General features: G+C 37.9%; 1 long non-coding RNA gene across 1 annotated transcript in view; it reads right to left on the bottom strand.

Moving 5' to 3' along the window:
• The window catches only part of LOC136285930 (uncharacterized), a 28,009-nt gene extending 13,758 nt beyond the window's left edge, over positions 1–14,251 (bottom strand). Inside the window, exon 1 of the long non-coding RNA XR_010719594.1 lies at positions 14,011–14,251. This is a non-coding gene — a long non-coding RNA (uncharacterized lncRNA). The remainder of the gene's footprint in view (positions 1–14,010) is intronic.
• Between the last annotated feature and the right edge of the window lie 1,316 nt (positions 14,252–15,567).

Raw genomic sequence — 15,567 nt, 5'->3', positions numbered from 1 at the left:
GGGAAAAGCTGATCATGACTTTGAGAATAAAATTTTCCAAACGCTTTCACACTTATTTCACAGATGTTTCATCTAGACCATTTCCCCCTCTTTGCTTGATGGAATGTGAGTCTGTGTCAAATATTCTGTGTACACAAGACATATAATAGCCACTGTTTTTCCTCTAGGTATAAGAGTTGTTGCCCTAGCTCCAAATGGTTTTTACTTTTCTTTCAGTTTTGAACTGCCAGCATATCAACAGACTGAGAAAAGGAAAATAAAGTCAACAGGAAAGATCTTTGCTTTAATCAGTATATGGCCCCCAACATCTAAGTAATGTGTTCAAGAATACCATGCATAGTCTAAGCTGACAATTTTCTACCCTTATCCAAAGGTGTGCAATAATTCATTGCTTACTACAGAGAAATTTGGGGAAACACTGTGCATAAAGTGCTGGAGAGGTGACACTTTATCAGCAGGCTGAGCTGGTGGGGTATACTTCACAGAAAAAAAAATAATAAATGAGTAACAGGGGATAGCTGCTGGAGGTGATAATAACAGGTCATGTTACAGCACCAGGAGACCCGAGAATACCTAAGGAGGAAAAAGTCCAGTGGGCTGGGCTCGAACAGAGTGTCCAGAAAATGTCCTATCTTGTGGGACCTCTCTGCTGTGTGTGGCATTGCCACAACTGGTCCTGGAATATCCAGCTACAGGCTGGTGTGTGAAGTCCAAGAAGGAAGCTAACAGCAAAAAGCTTGAGAAAATTAAAAGGGATGAGAAGACAAGAAAATTCAGTGAAAACTCAAGCAATTCAGACCACACAGCTGAGAAAAAGAGTGGTTATAAGGTGTTTGGATCACAGACTGAGTATCTGCGCAAACCAGGAGAGATCTCGCAAAGAAAACATTTATTGGTGTGGACACTTAATAAGTAATACTTATTAAGTACACTTAAGTACACTTAATAAGTAATGGAACACTTATCCATTGAAAATGTGTTTGTGCTGGGGTCTCCATCAGTGACATTTGTAAAAACTGGACTAGTTTTCAAATTAGTTTGTTTTTCTACAAGTTGGGCTGCAGTTCAGAAGTCATGTGATGCTTGTCCTGACTTTAGTTTTGTTCACGCACAAACAGATCAAATGTCACTACCATGTTTCTGCATGGGTAATAGTTGTTGTATTGCTTTTCTCTAAAGTTTAAGAGAATAGGTTGAATAGCAGAGCATCTCTGTAGAGAGAATCCAAGCACACCTGGAGACAACTGCTTTTAAAGGAAGAGAGAAGGAAGAAACAGAGCAACCTGTGAGGTGAGTAGCACTCACAGCTTCTAGTGGCACTCATCAGATCCAGAGGAGGAACACAGAAAAAAGATCATTGGGCTGGAACACCTGTCCTGTGAAGTAAAAGCTATGAAAACTGGGGTTGTTCAGCCTAGAGTAGAGAAGTTACTGGCAAGACCTTACTGCAGCCTTTCGTTTTATAAAGGAGGCTTATAAGACAGAGAAAAACATTCTACAATTTGCCTAACACAACAAGGAGTTATGGTTTCAAACTGGAAGAGGGTAGAATTAGGTTGGCTGTGAGGAAGAAATTATTTTTGGAACAGGTTGCCCAGGGAAGTAGTGGATGCCAAATTCCTGGGAATGCTCGAGGCCAGGTTTGACAGGTATTTATGATTCTGTGTAAGTCACAACAAGGTTTCTGGGGAGCTGATGTCAGATGATAGCACATCCAGAGGAAACTCATTTTTCCTGTTTCTTCTGATGCAACATTTTGACATAGCACTTCAAATTTTACTATGCAGTGTCATGCAAAATCAATAATAAGAAGCGTGTAATTAAAAAGATTACCTCTTTCAAACACAAATAGCGCTGCTTGGCTATCTTAAAAACACTTTACTAACAGCAACAGTGGAAAGTGGGATGGCTAAAGGATGATAACCCCAGAGGGCAGTATCTAAGCAGCTTTTTAACCAGAAATGCTGAGCAGTTTCTAAATAGCTTTTTATTGAATTTTCAGGAAAAAGAACGAGACTCATTCATTAAGAGATCTTACTTTGTTGAACCTTGTTACTACCACTCCCTGTGACCCAGTAAGTAAGACGCATACCTAAGAGGAAGGATATATGAGTTCCAAATCTTACTTCAGCAGCTGTGAGTACCTGTTACAACTTATGGAACACCTCTGACAAGATCAGAGCAGCCCTCCTGGGATATGCAATAGCATTGTGTTGGAGCCTCTAGGAGGGGAAGAGTGAGAGGAATGCTTTTAAATGCTGGAGGGCTTTGAAGGTGGGTTGGTTTTTTTCATTAAACTCAGCCATTGGAACATTACAAAGGCCCACAGCACCTTCACTGTTGTGAATTGATGTCCTCATTCCTTAGATTTTGTTACATATGACCCATTCTGTTCAGTGACAAAAGAGTAAAAGATGGCGTGGGTTGGTGTTTTTTTCTGATGGATATAAACCAATGACTCTTCTGTACCTTTTTAGCTCTCAACCAGCAAATTGCTTGACTTGTGCAGTTCTGTCTTTGGCTTTGTTAAGACAACACACAGCTGAGAGTTGCTAGAGAAGCCTCTGCTGGAGCACAGTTTTTCACCCCCTAATGCCACAGAGCAGATCCCACATCAAGAAGAAGCTTAAACAGTCAGGGACCTTCTTTTTATTCTTTGTGTTGGGCAACTGAGTTCCAAGTGCTCATTTACTCACATAAAATCACAGGAAAATGTTAATTGCCCACAGAATATTCTCTTTTTCCCCTTTCTGACTATCTCACCCTTTCCTCATTCCTCCTATTCCCTCCCTGCACCCCTCCTCGCCCACAAATTTTTGCAGCTTTATGTGGGTCAGGATGCATTTTAGACAGTGAGCAAGTGTGAGAGCTGCATGGAGCACAAGGCTTAGGAAAGGGTCCATTTGCTATCTTCTCCCAGGGAGCTAATTGCTGTCCTCCAGCCCATAAGTCATCCTCCCTTTCCAGCTACCAAAGCTCACACTGAGGTGATAGACCATTCCCTCCATTCCTGACCTGCCGGGATAAAAAGCATGAGTGTGAAAATGAAAGCTGTGTTGTGCTGAGTCTGAAATGCAAACAGGTCTTTTATCAGTGCACTTCAGAGGAGAAGAGTTGCAATGCATGGCTTAGATGAGCTAGAAAGCCACAATGCAGGTACCCAGCAACTTGGAAAATTGTAGCAAGGAACAGGAAAGAGATCAATCTGTGTTGTACAACCATCCCTCTGTAACATTAAAGATATCCATTATATCTAGCAATGGCCAAGACATTTTTCTTATTCTTTCAAAATATTGAGTGAATTCACAAATGACTTTCAATAACCCATTGGTATTCATTTTCTTTTTCTAAAATAAACTTGTCTAGGAAAAATTATGAATACCACATTCATTACGATAGAAGGTTTTCTAAGACATAGTCTGTCTGATACATTTCCTTACAGCCAAAGAGTATGAAAAGATAAATTCCATTTTCAAGTTTCTGAATTGTATAAGTCCCATTAATTTTAATAGCTAAGCCAGAGAAAGAAGCATTTCTTGTAAACTCTTCTAGTTGTTTTGATGTACAGTAGAAAAAGGTACTGGATATTAAAATGTGGTCTGTGAATTTTGCAGAGTTTTTCATTATATTCTGTGGATTTGCTTTTTTTTCCATAATGCATCAAGGTATAAAACCCTTGTGTCTGTGCAAACAATAGGAAACAAGTAGCATTTGCAGACAACTTTGATTCCAGTCTAAGGCCACCTAACTTTGGCCACCTGTTTTAGAGCTGTGGAAACAATTAAGTCCTTTCTCTGTTGCATAAAATGCACTAAATATATTCACTATCAGCATGAAATGGGAAATTAGGAGGAAAATGTTGAGAAACAGAATAAAAGATAGCACTAAAAAGTCTCGTATTTGCAACTTCATGGCATAGCCCAGTGAGAATATGAATTCTCCTTGGATGCAAAATGGGCATGAAGTGAACTACTACACAGCTGAACTAGGAATAATGTGAAGCCCATGGATGGGAGTGACCTTGAGGAGATGTAACACTATATATCCCATCTGTACATCTACTGGAGGTAGGGGAATACCTAAGGGAGCTCTGGTGTCTCCAGTTAGTAATAGTGAACGGCCATAAGCTTCTGTACCTTCTGTTGCTACTGCTTGACTTGCAGACCCACTTGACAAAGGGGGGTTCCCAGTTCTGCTCCACTAGAGAGAATTACTATAAAGAATAGCTTTGTCGAGTTTTTCTTAATTTGCAACAAATTCAATGAAATCTGTAGTTTACATTAAAAAGTAGGCTTTCTATTCCCCAAGGCAATGGAGAAAAATAATGGCAAATCTACTTTGGTAATCTAAAACTAAATAAGGGTTTGGATTACTTTTTCCAGACATTATTCCTATTTGCCGTTTCTTCCTCAACAATTCAGAAAATCAGATTTCTGGCATTGACACAAAACTAACCTGATAGTCCTGAAGATGATCAGAGTGCAATTTTCTCCATGCATTGTGCAGTATTTTCTTGGCTACATTCAGCACTAAATATGTGCCAGGTATCGAAGCAGAACTAATGGCATTGTTATCATATCTGGGAGATACAACAATTTCAAATCCAAGAGCATCCCTAATTATATTATATTTCGGTGGTCTTGCCATCCTCATCCTTTGAAGGGAGTGCAAATAGGGCAAATCCTTTCAACTAGTGCAAACACACAAAAAGCATCAGTGGGACACAGCATAGCCTCATGACAGGAGAACCTTATAATACCTGATGTCAAGGGCATGTTTCTCTTCACCCTGATTTTATTTTGCTGGAAATTCCTTTGAGGAGCAAACCTCCCTATAAAAATTTTAGAAACGCTAAACATGACAAACCAAAGATTTTACAGTTGCATTTAAACCACAAATTGGAAAAAAATCCAGCTGCATCTGAGAGGTGATTGAGGTTTTGGGGGGGTTTTGTGGCTTTGTTTGTTTGTTTTTGTTTCTTGGGGGTTTTTTGTTGGTTTGTTTTTTGTGGGTTAGGTGCCCTTTTTTTGTTTTTTGGGATTTTTTTTTTTGTTTGTTTAGTTGGTTGCGCTTTTTTTGGCTTTGGGGGGGTTTTTTTGCTGCCTTGCTCTATTTTCTGCACCTTAAGACACTTATTCTGTAGAAGTTCATTCAGCCCGACTGGACCTGAGTTTGTGAGAGGTATCAAGGAATATGATCAGTATCACTGAGGAAACAGAAAAATGAGTTTTGACTATTCCTGTACACCTCAAACACCTTCTGTGCAGCAAAATACATTTTAAGTATCTTTTCATATGCCCTTGAGATTACAGTAGAAGTGCATAATTGTCTATAATTCAAAGTATAGAGTAGCATCACTCAATATTTATGTTGGAAGGGACCTCTGCTCAGGGCTTCAAACTGAGAGTAATTTGCACAGGGCCTCCTTGCCCACTTGAGATCTGAATGCTTCCACGGAGGCAGATTTCACCTGCTCTCAACAGAGCAATCTGTTTTTCTGTTCAAACAGTAAAAAGAAAATGCATATATGAAAGGAAATAACGTTTTTTTCATGTGTTTGCACAGGTACACTTCTAGTGTATAGATGCTATTTCACTACAGGTAATCAAGGCACAATAGAAATACCATTGAAAACACATTCAAATGCATCAATTATTTATATACTACTGCATTGTCTCATATTTACTGCAGAGAAACTCCAGATTAAACTGGAAGCAATGATAAATTCTGCCCTCTGTACCTATGAGTTGTCTCTTGTGTTATATCCACTGCCTGCTCCCAGAGTTCATTTGCCATGGCACTGAAAAATCTCTTTTTCTCATACTGGCTATTAAGAAAGAAAGGCTATATTTTAAGACAGTTACTTTCAAAGTAAGCTCTTCTGGAAGAGTCACACACAATTTTACTGAATCAGCACGTATTAAAATCCAAAAAGTGAACACAATCAGGATTATCACACTACCAAAAATTGCTCATTCCTGGAAAATTCCATGAAGAGATTGTCTCAGATCTGAAAAGACTTATGTCCCAAACACATCTCTGGAGCACAGGGCCTCATTTTACACCTACCTAATGTTTCACTAGGGGATACTGAGCACCTCCAGCTGATGGTGAGCTATGGAAAATGAATACTCTGTGTATGACCATAAGTCTCCCAAACAGAATTCTGCTTGGAACAGTCCAAGGTCCTTTGTTGCTAAAAGAAGTGTCCTTGTGTGTTTGCTGCAAGCCAAGTTTCTAAATGGTTTCTCACACTCGTAATTTCCCATTTAAATTAATGGAATAGTGGCAACATTTACTTTAATGGCTCCCATAATATGCAGCATCATTTCTTGCGTAAGTTGCTTCACACAGCTGATCTGCTACAGCACAAAATTATACCAAAAAACTCTTTATTTTAATGATATTTAATGAAAGATATTTAGTTTTGCTCTGTACTTCTTGGGAAATCTCCCAGTCTACTATCCAGCACAGGGTCTGTCTTTATTGATATGCATCTTATATGGCAAAAGAAGAGGGTGGTTTTATAGAATTTGTGGAATTTTGCTGCCTGTGTTTTGGTTTGTTTTTTTGTTTTTGTTAGCATTCCTGCTGCCATGTGTGATGGCCAGAAAAACACTAGTATAAGGGAATATGCTGTTCACAAATCCCTCATTTGTGCTCAGAGGCCAAGAATAGAGGAAATGATGAAAATGTATATTCCAAAACAACAAAGATCTTCCAACCCCATGACAAAGAGCTACAGCTACTAGTGGTTGCTTTCCTGTAATAATTGGAACTTAACTGCTCATCACCCTGAAAGATGTGGAGCAAACTCAGTGATCAGAGATAAAACATGAGACCACCAAAAAGCAGCCATTCCTGGCTGCTTTACCAGAATATACATTACACCAGCAATCACACGGAAAAACAACTAGAAAACACTGAAAAGAACAAAATTTACATGGTAAGGTCCCCAAGACTATGAATGTCATCTTGAAATGCATCATTGTACACTTAAATTATTGTCATATCTGCAGGCTCCAGTCAAATGAAGGCCCATTTCTTTCAGGTTTTTACTGATTCAAAAAATCAGTATTCTGCTTGTAAGTTCATAATCCATACATAATCTAGAGCCATTTGGTTTCAGGCTATTTGGCATGAAAGTGTTGTTTTATGTTATTGGTCTGCTCCCCCTTGAGCTGGAGTCAGTAAACAGATGGCCAAGGACTTCATAAGAAAATGAACCAGGGCCAAGAAACATATTCAATGAGGCTTATTCAATCTCTGATTTATTGATCTGGTGCATCAGAAGACGCAGGGACCCTACTGTGACCACTGAAATGAATGTGAATTGTAACATCAAAATCTCCCTCTATTCAAAGTGCATCTTTTCTATGCAGTTAAATTAGCTACCGATATATACACATCACAGGCTGTCTTTCTTCTGAATCTGACCTTCACAGGGAGTTCTTTATTAAATAGCTATTGTACACGTAGAAGCTATAATAGACAACATACCCTAAAATAACCTACTTAAGGTTAGTGTTTGCACAGTTAGAACATTATTCAATTGGTTCTAATTTTCTTACACATTCAGTCTTTGGTTTCCAGCCATTCCAGATATAGAACAGTTCATTAAAAAAAAAAAAATCCACACCCACTTTTTACCGTTTTGTCATGGTAGTGTTCAATGAACCCTAGGCAGAGACTAAAACAGGTCTGAAAAATACTGGGTTTTTAAGTGACTATTTCAGAGACTTGCAAATATGCAAGGCAGGATCCTTACTGCCCTGTGGAGCTCAGCTGCAGAAGGAGGGAACAGATAAAGTACTTCATTCTCACAGCAGCCTGTCTTATTTATACACTGAAGTTTTGCTGTGCAGTTTTAAGACACACCTTTGAGGCATTCGCATGTTCCTAGGGATTTAAGGAAACTGGATCCAGTAATAAAATCTCTGCTCTTTTAACTCCCTCCAAGTCAACACAACTAAGGCAGCAGAAGTTGCTGCCTATAGTTATTAAGGTCAGTGAGATCCCAGTGTGCTGGTCTCTTACATGACACAGAGCACAGAATATCCTGCCTGCAGAAGAAATTTCTTTTTGTGCTAAACAAGCTACATCTGTCAGCCTGAGTGTCCCTGTGCATTTCAGAAGGACATGTGCTCCTGATTAACAATTCCCAGGCCGTTTTGAATTTGCCATTTTCCAAAGTGAATTATTCTCCTGATTTAGTAATCAGTGTTATTGTTAATATGTTTCATTTTACTTGCCAATCTTAATTTTAACAGATTTAGTACCTGCAAATTCACCCTCTCAGAAACTGGGTTGGAAGGGACCAATAATGATTCAGAGTTAAAATAACAAGCAGCTACAGCACAGGCTTACATACAAAGACTTTGTAGTTGGAGAATGTAACAACTTACACTTGCAGAAGGGAAATCATAGCACTCACCAGTTTATTATATGTAGTTCTTTTGAGGGCTCTGTGTAAAGTGAATTTACCTCATTAGGAACAAGGAAGTAATAAAAAGTGTGTAATGAAAAAAAGTGTGTTTCCTGCAAAATATTCATAAAATAATGGCTGCTGTCATAAAGTGGAGCAATTGCAGGTCTTGACACATGGTTATTACTTATTATTTTAAAATTAACATATTTACTTGATAGAGAAAGGATGTGCTATTATCATAAAAGATGCATGTTATTATACCTAACCATCAGTATTATTTCAGCACCTCAATAAAAAATCTAACATTTTTGTATTTCTCAAATTTTGTGTAAGACATGTTCAATATACTGGAAACAACTTGTCCAATTTCCTCCTGCTTCTGTAGAAGTCTCATTTTAAATGGGACTTCTAATTAGGTCAAACATGTTTAAAAAAATTCAGGAAAGGCTGAAATCCTGCCTAAATGAGAACAGCTCTTCTTTGATGTGGTAATTAAGTTTTGGTAGAACTATAGCAATAATTCAGAAGCCTGAAGAGTAGAGACAGAAAATGTTTGAATGGTCAAATGTTTTATTAACATACTGGGCAGAAAGGAAAAAGAGAAAAGAATACAGTGGTAGGGGAAAAAAGACAGAAGATGAAAGACAAGAAATGAAGAGAGGGCAAAATACTGTGAAGGAAAAGAAAAACAGTATAAAGGAGGGAGACAAAAGGAGAAAAAACAGAAGTGTGAGAAAAGGAAAAAAGAGTAAGAGAAGAGGAGATGAGATCTGGATGGCAAAATGGAAATTAAAATGAGATGGAAGCATGTGACAAGAAAGATAAAGTGAAAAATGAAGTTTATTTTTAAAAGTGCGTGTGTCAGCCATAGCAGCATCTGGAAGGTGAGGAAATTCAAAGCAACAATAGCAGAGGTGACAGTTATCTGTTGGAGCAAGGCTTTCAGTACCTTCTGAAGGAAAACTAATAAAATGTCCAGATAACCATCTGCATATGCTCACAGCTTGACTGCAGGAACTCTTGCCATCTCTTGCAATAATACAGTCTACCAGCATCTGCTTGAGGTAGGCATCATTTCTTCTCATTTCTCCACTAAACAGCCAGTGATATGGGAACACAGTGGATTTTTGCCAATCACATACCACCATGCAATATGTTTTGTTGTTGCCAAGATCAGAACTCTGATCCAATAACTCCCAGGCTTCCAGCTCATGCTCATGCTCTGTGAAAAATCACTTCAATCATCACAGGACAATGAGAAGATTGCTAGCAGGCAATCTTATCAGCAAAACCATCTAACATGGACAATTTAAAGATTTCTTTGTATGGCACCAGCTACAGTAATCATCTAAGGATGGTGCTGTGTGAAAAATACATAACAAATTAGCAGCATCAAAAGCTTAAAAAGATTGCCAGGCAACCATGGGTTTGCATCATTCAGAGATTGCTTCGTGTAAAGGCACTTTATTTTGATTTGGTTGATTACAGCCTTTCTCCATCAACCATACACGTTAGGAGATGAAAATGGGGTTACCACCTGCCTGCTCCATTTCAAGCAAGACAATTCCTGCTTTCATTCTTTGTTTTGCATACTGTCCCCAAGAGTGGGAGAAGAGAAAATTCAATAGTGAAGCATAATTGCCATTTCTTTATGACTTGAGCTGAAAACACTGTTGCACAGAAATCAGAGAAGTACTCAGTATCCCTGGGATGAGGATATTAGAGAAATAAACCTTTTAAACTAGGCCCTGTGTGCATCCTTCTTCCATATCATGATTAGCTATTCTGAAAGAGGACTGACATGAGAAAAATAGGACATCTCTCCATACCAGAATTTTCAACATTAGTTGAAATAGTTTCCTGTTATTACTTTTGTTGCCACTTTTGTTACCATATTTGTGGTGCTTTTGGATTTCACTCAGTCTCATCATGATTAATGCCTTTGAAAATTGGCCTGCAAGTTCTGATAAACTTGAACTTCATGGTGCAACCATGTCATTGGTATGGTGAGACTTTCAACTTGTGCCTCATGAAGCTGAAAACTACTGGGAAAAGCAACAGCAATCAGCATGGACAAGCTGATAAACCACATCTGGAGAGTTTCTAGATCTGCTCTCTTGGAAGCATAAGGTTCAAAAGCATTTCTTTCTAAAAGAGCTGGTAAGCAACCATCAAGAACAGAAAAAACATTTTGAGGCCCTCAGGTAACTTTGACATCCAGGGCAAACAGTTATTAAATTTAAGACCATCGTTCTAATCTCGTATTTTGATATCTGAGAAGTAGCAATAAAATTTAAAATGTCTTTAAAGTTTTCTCTTCTTCCACCTTGCCCAGAAGGAGGTGCAAAGTAGTCCACTTCACATTCAGAACTATCAAACTGGAACCTAGGAAAATTTAGCATTAAAAAACTCTCAAGGCTGAGGTGGTGTCTTATTTTTGCATGCAAATGCTACATAAGTGAAATTAAAATTATTATATATTGAAAGAAAAAGAAGCATTCAGAATCACCTTAAGGACATGACATCATTTGAACAATCTCAAGCCTCAAAACACAGTCCATCAAGAGACTTCACCTGTGCAGGCTGCTTCAAAGCTGTTCATCTCACAGGTTTCGCCTCTGAGCAGTGAGCTCTGGCCATTTTCAGGGGTTGAGATGCACTGAGCTGCTGATGGGTTTTTTATTATTTAGAGGGCTTTTGTGCAAAAATTTTTTTAAAGCGGCAACATAAGGCAGGCCAAAGGGGCTGCCAACAGAAGTATTCCACATATATGCTTCTCTACATGGACCAAGGAGACCATTTCACTAATATGCACTGAAGTGAGATACAATTTAAAGGTTTAAAAATTGGGCTTCTATAGTATATTCATATTGTTCCTACATTGTTTTGCTTCAAATACTCATCTTTAATATTTTTCAGTTCCATATGTATATATAGCGATATAGATATATATCTATATAGATATATATCTATACAGATCTATAGATGAGATGTAGATACATCTTTCTTCACTGACTGGTTACAATCAGAATACTTTTTCATCAGTCGAACTCAAAAAGAAAGAATCTTCCTGAGAAGAAGGAACAAGAATCACCATGGTAGTAAATTCACTGGAAGAAATTCAGTATACAATTAGTAAATCAATACTAATGTTGTTAAAAATGTAGAAAAACACTGTTCACAGTCACATTTTATCTTCTAATGGAACAATATTTGCTGCACCAGAATAAAAGAAAGCAAAGGGAAAACTTACATAACAAATAACACACAATAATTATTAACTATTACATTACTGATTACAAGAAAACAAGACACAGCCTCCGAGAATACATTAATTTTCACTTTTAGTTTGTGCAGAAAACCATCAAATGCATTTGAGTATTTTGTAGAAGAAAAGAGCACTCACAAAGCACTGATTCAAAAATATTTGTTCCTGAGGACCCCAGGCCTATGTCCACCCAAATCAGTGCAATGTTGCAGTGGTGGCACTGGAAATACATTGTCCGTATGTGGCATCAAACACTCCACAGCACAGATGTTGCTCTCAGACAAGGGACTTTCAAAATGATCTGTAATTCCATAGCCTCCAAAGAAAACCAGACAGTCCTTTGGTCATGGCTTGGACTATCCTGAAGGATCCCACCATACATCCCTACACACCAAAATTTCGAATTTTAATACTCAGCGCATGTCCAAGAGGCCACTATAAACATTCTAAGTTTGGTTGGGGTTTTTTTGGTAGCTCGAAATGTATTTACCCAAGTTAACAATTAATGGGATGACAGTGGTTCAGAGTCCCAGTAATCACTGAAGCTAAACACACTTCGTACACACTTTGTGTACAGGTCTTGGCCTTGTTTTCTTAGTCTTGTCCTGGTTCACTGACTAAAATGCAAAAGGAGCTTTATAGATATCTACTCTTCAAGTAACTTTTTGATAAAACTGCTGGGCACTTTTTCAAGATTTTACTTTGAAAAAACCACAGAAAATAATAAGTTGTCTTCAAAATATTGAACTTCAGTTGATCCTCAGGAAATTAAGCCGTTACTCTACGGCACTTTACTGCAAAGAGTAACATACCTCTACCATTTTCATTTTGTGCTTTGTTGTTGTATTTGTTATTATTTGATATTTCTTTTTCTTCTTAAGCACAGATGCTTTTTAAAGCTCACAGACTTTAATAGCATCTTCTTGTTAGATAAAACCTGTGAATTGTGATAGGAGTTTTATAAGAGCAGCTAAACAAAATGGTTCTAGAAAATAGATTCAGGTTTTCCCAGATCATCACATCTAAAACTGGAGAAATTAAGTCTCAAAACCAGTAGAAAAAGAGATACTGTTCTTTTATATCACACAGTTTTGAATTAACAGAAAACGTCGGGCATACTTCATACACAGAAATTAAACCATCATATTTCTTTTTTTAAAAAAATTCAGACGTTATTATATGTATGTTCTATTACTCCTGTGGTCTCCCATAAATCTGAATCTCCCTTTTATTATTTTGGTCTAGATATTTATGAGCTACATATTTAAGAGAATTAACTGCTTTGCATTATCCTCTGCTTCTCAATGGATTGTTATGGAAAAATACAACCAAACAACAAACACAGTCTCTGACCTCTGATGCCTCACAAGTGAATGATTTCAAGGAGCTGCTAAAAACTTGGGAAATGTTATTCACATTTCTTCAGTGTGAAAATACAGTTATAGGAAGGTTAAAATGCTGGTTCAGATTTACACAAGATAAAAACAGAACTGGAAAAGAAGACAAGCATAGTCTTGTCCCTTAAGTGTAACCCTTCTCACCTTCACTGCTCTTGTTAACATCTGATACCCCTGTGTAGCTAGAATTATATTGGGATATTTACCATAATTATGAGCTATCAGCTGCTTTAGGTCAGAACTTTGACACTTGTTCTGGGCACAGCCTTCTCACAAGATCTGTCCACCTCACTTTCGGTTTCAGAGAAAACCCTCCTTTTGACGCGCCAGCGATTCTAACTGTTTTGCAGTGAGATGTCACTCATGATCCAGTGCTGATCTGCAATGGGCAGTTGAGCTCCATTCATTTTAAAAAATAGAAATAATGAGTGATAATAACTGGGCTGAAAGCTGCTGCAATAGATATGGTATTACTCAGAGAAGGCAAGAGGCACAGAAGTCAGGCAAGCAGCTCAGGACAGAGGTGTTGAGGGACTACAGACTCTATTCCCACATCTGCCTCTAGAAAACTCTGTCACTTGACTTCTCTGCATTTTAATTCCTATGAAAGAGAAACAGAGGAGATGACAAAAAGAATTTGCAACGTGCTGCAAGATCTACTGATAAAAAGTGTCCTGTGAGAGCTGAGTGTTACAAATATCCATACCTGCATGAAATAAAAACGTCTAAATCAGATTTGTCTCTGGGGTCACACAGCACCAACTCCTGAACTTCATTGAAGATGTCTGTCATGTTTAAATCCTACCATTCGCTGGAATACTCACAGACATCAAATGTAAAAAAAAAAAAAAAAAAAAAAGGGAAAGAACTTCCTCCAGGTTTTTTACCAGTGAAAAAACCCATTCCCTTCAACCTACCCAAAAGCGTCCCTTGCTGAAGTTGATGAGTGGAGCCATTTGTCCTTTCCTTGTGCTTCTTTCTGGAGCTTTCCAGTTTTTCAGACCTGTTAAAAATACTGCCAAGAGGATTCAGCCTTCCCACATCAGTCTCGATAATGCCACATTCAAAACAAAAACCATCTCCTGTTCTTCCGTTCCCAACCACTTTTCATTAACTGCTTTAGCTTTCTACATTGCAGTGTTGTTCTCTATCAGCTCTTCGATGATTTCTGCAATGTTTCACAACTACAAAGCCTTGAAGTCCCAAAGCCTATTTCTAGCTACAAAGCCTTGAATTCCCAAGGAAAAAAAAATGGTTTTACAGTGATCTGACCTTCATACATCTGAAAGTTCAAACCTCTGTGTGAGATCAAAAAGTCCCATAGTGAAAATATTTTCTCATCCAGATTTTAAGGTGGAGATGATTTCAGTTATGTCCAGTAGGGAGCTGATATCCACAGATTGCCCTTCTCCTCAGAAATGGAGCATGAAAATGGGGGAAATGTGCTTTAAAGCAGCTCTTGAAAAAATTTTTTGGTCTGCTAGGATGAGGACCTACATTCCAGATGAGTGAGGACATCTGATCCTGATGATGACTTTTCAGAGCAGATCAGTCCTATTTGGGTTTTCAAGAGTGTTTGAACCCATCAGGTCCTGCTGATAACCCTGTTGAAAGTTTCAGAGCTCAGCCCTTAAAATTTTAATCCACATTGGATCCAAACTTTTTATGAGCTTAGATAAAATAAGACCAAAACCACAGAGCAGGGAGGTTTTAATTACTAAAAAAGAAGAGTTTTCAAATTTCCATGTGCAGGTGTATTGTTGATTTTTCCTGAAAAACCCAGACAAATATGCATAGGTTTTCTGAGACATGCTTTATAGTAAATATCCCAAACACCTACATGTTATATCTCTCTTCTTAGTGTCTTTCTCTTCACAGGGGACAAAAACTAGATCTTTGCTCTTCTCAGAATTTCTCAGTTCTAAAATTTTCAGAAATGTGGTATCTTTTATATACTGTAGGCAGGTATACTGAAAGAAAGTTGGTAAAATTTCATAAGACTCACTTCTTTAATAAAATCCAAGAATTAAAAATAAAGCAAAACTGGAAAATATTTGAGAATGCAGACACTGTGAGGATTACCTTTAAAAAATCATCCTCATGGCTCTGCTTAGCTTTCTCTCCATATTTAGCTTTCTTTTCATATTTCGTGCTAATAAAAAGAAGGTTCTTTTGGGCAAGAACATATCTGCTTTGGTGCTTTACCAAGCTCAGTGGGGAGGAAAATCTGACAACCAAGTACTTTTTATAATAATTAATTACTTGCATCATCCACTGCTGAAGATTGTATGTCCCAGTGCACTAGCCCTCAGCAATATGTATGAAAATCTTGGAGGTCTAAAAGCCCACAGCTAAAGAATTGAAATTCTCAGGAGATGTATTTTCAATTAAAGCTATTTATGTTAATACTTCAGATACTTCAACAATAGTTTGCTGAGGCATGCAGGGTATCTCAGTTATAAAGAAAAGAGAGA

The sequence above is a fragment of the Chamaea fasciata genome, unplaced genomic scaffold (genome assembly GCF_029207755.1).
Source record: "Chamaea fasciata isolate MVZ Bird 193981 ecotype frontalis unplaced genomic scaffold, bChaFas1.0.hap1 SCAF_2, whole genome shotgun sequence".
Classification (NCBI taxonomy): Eukaryota; Metazoa; Chordata; class Aves; order Passeriformes; family Sylviidae; genus Chamaea; species Chamaea fasciata.
The sequence above is the reverse complement of the archived record's forward strand: the minus strand, read 5'-3'. Positions and strand labels throughout refer to the sequence as shown.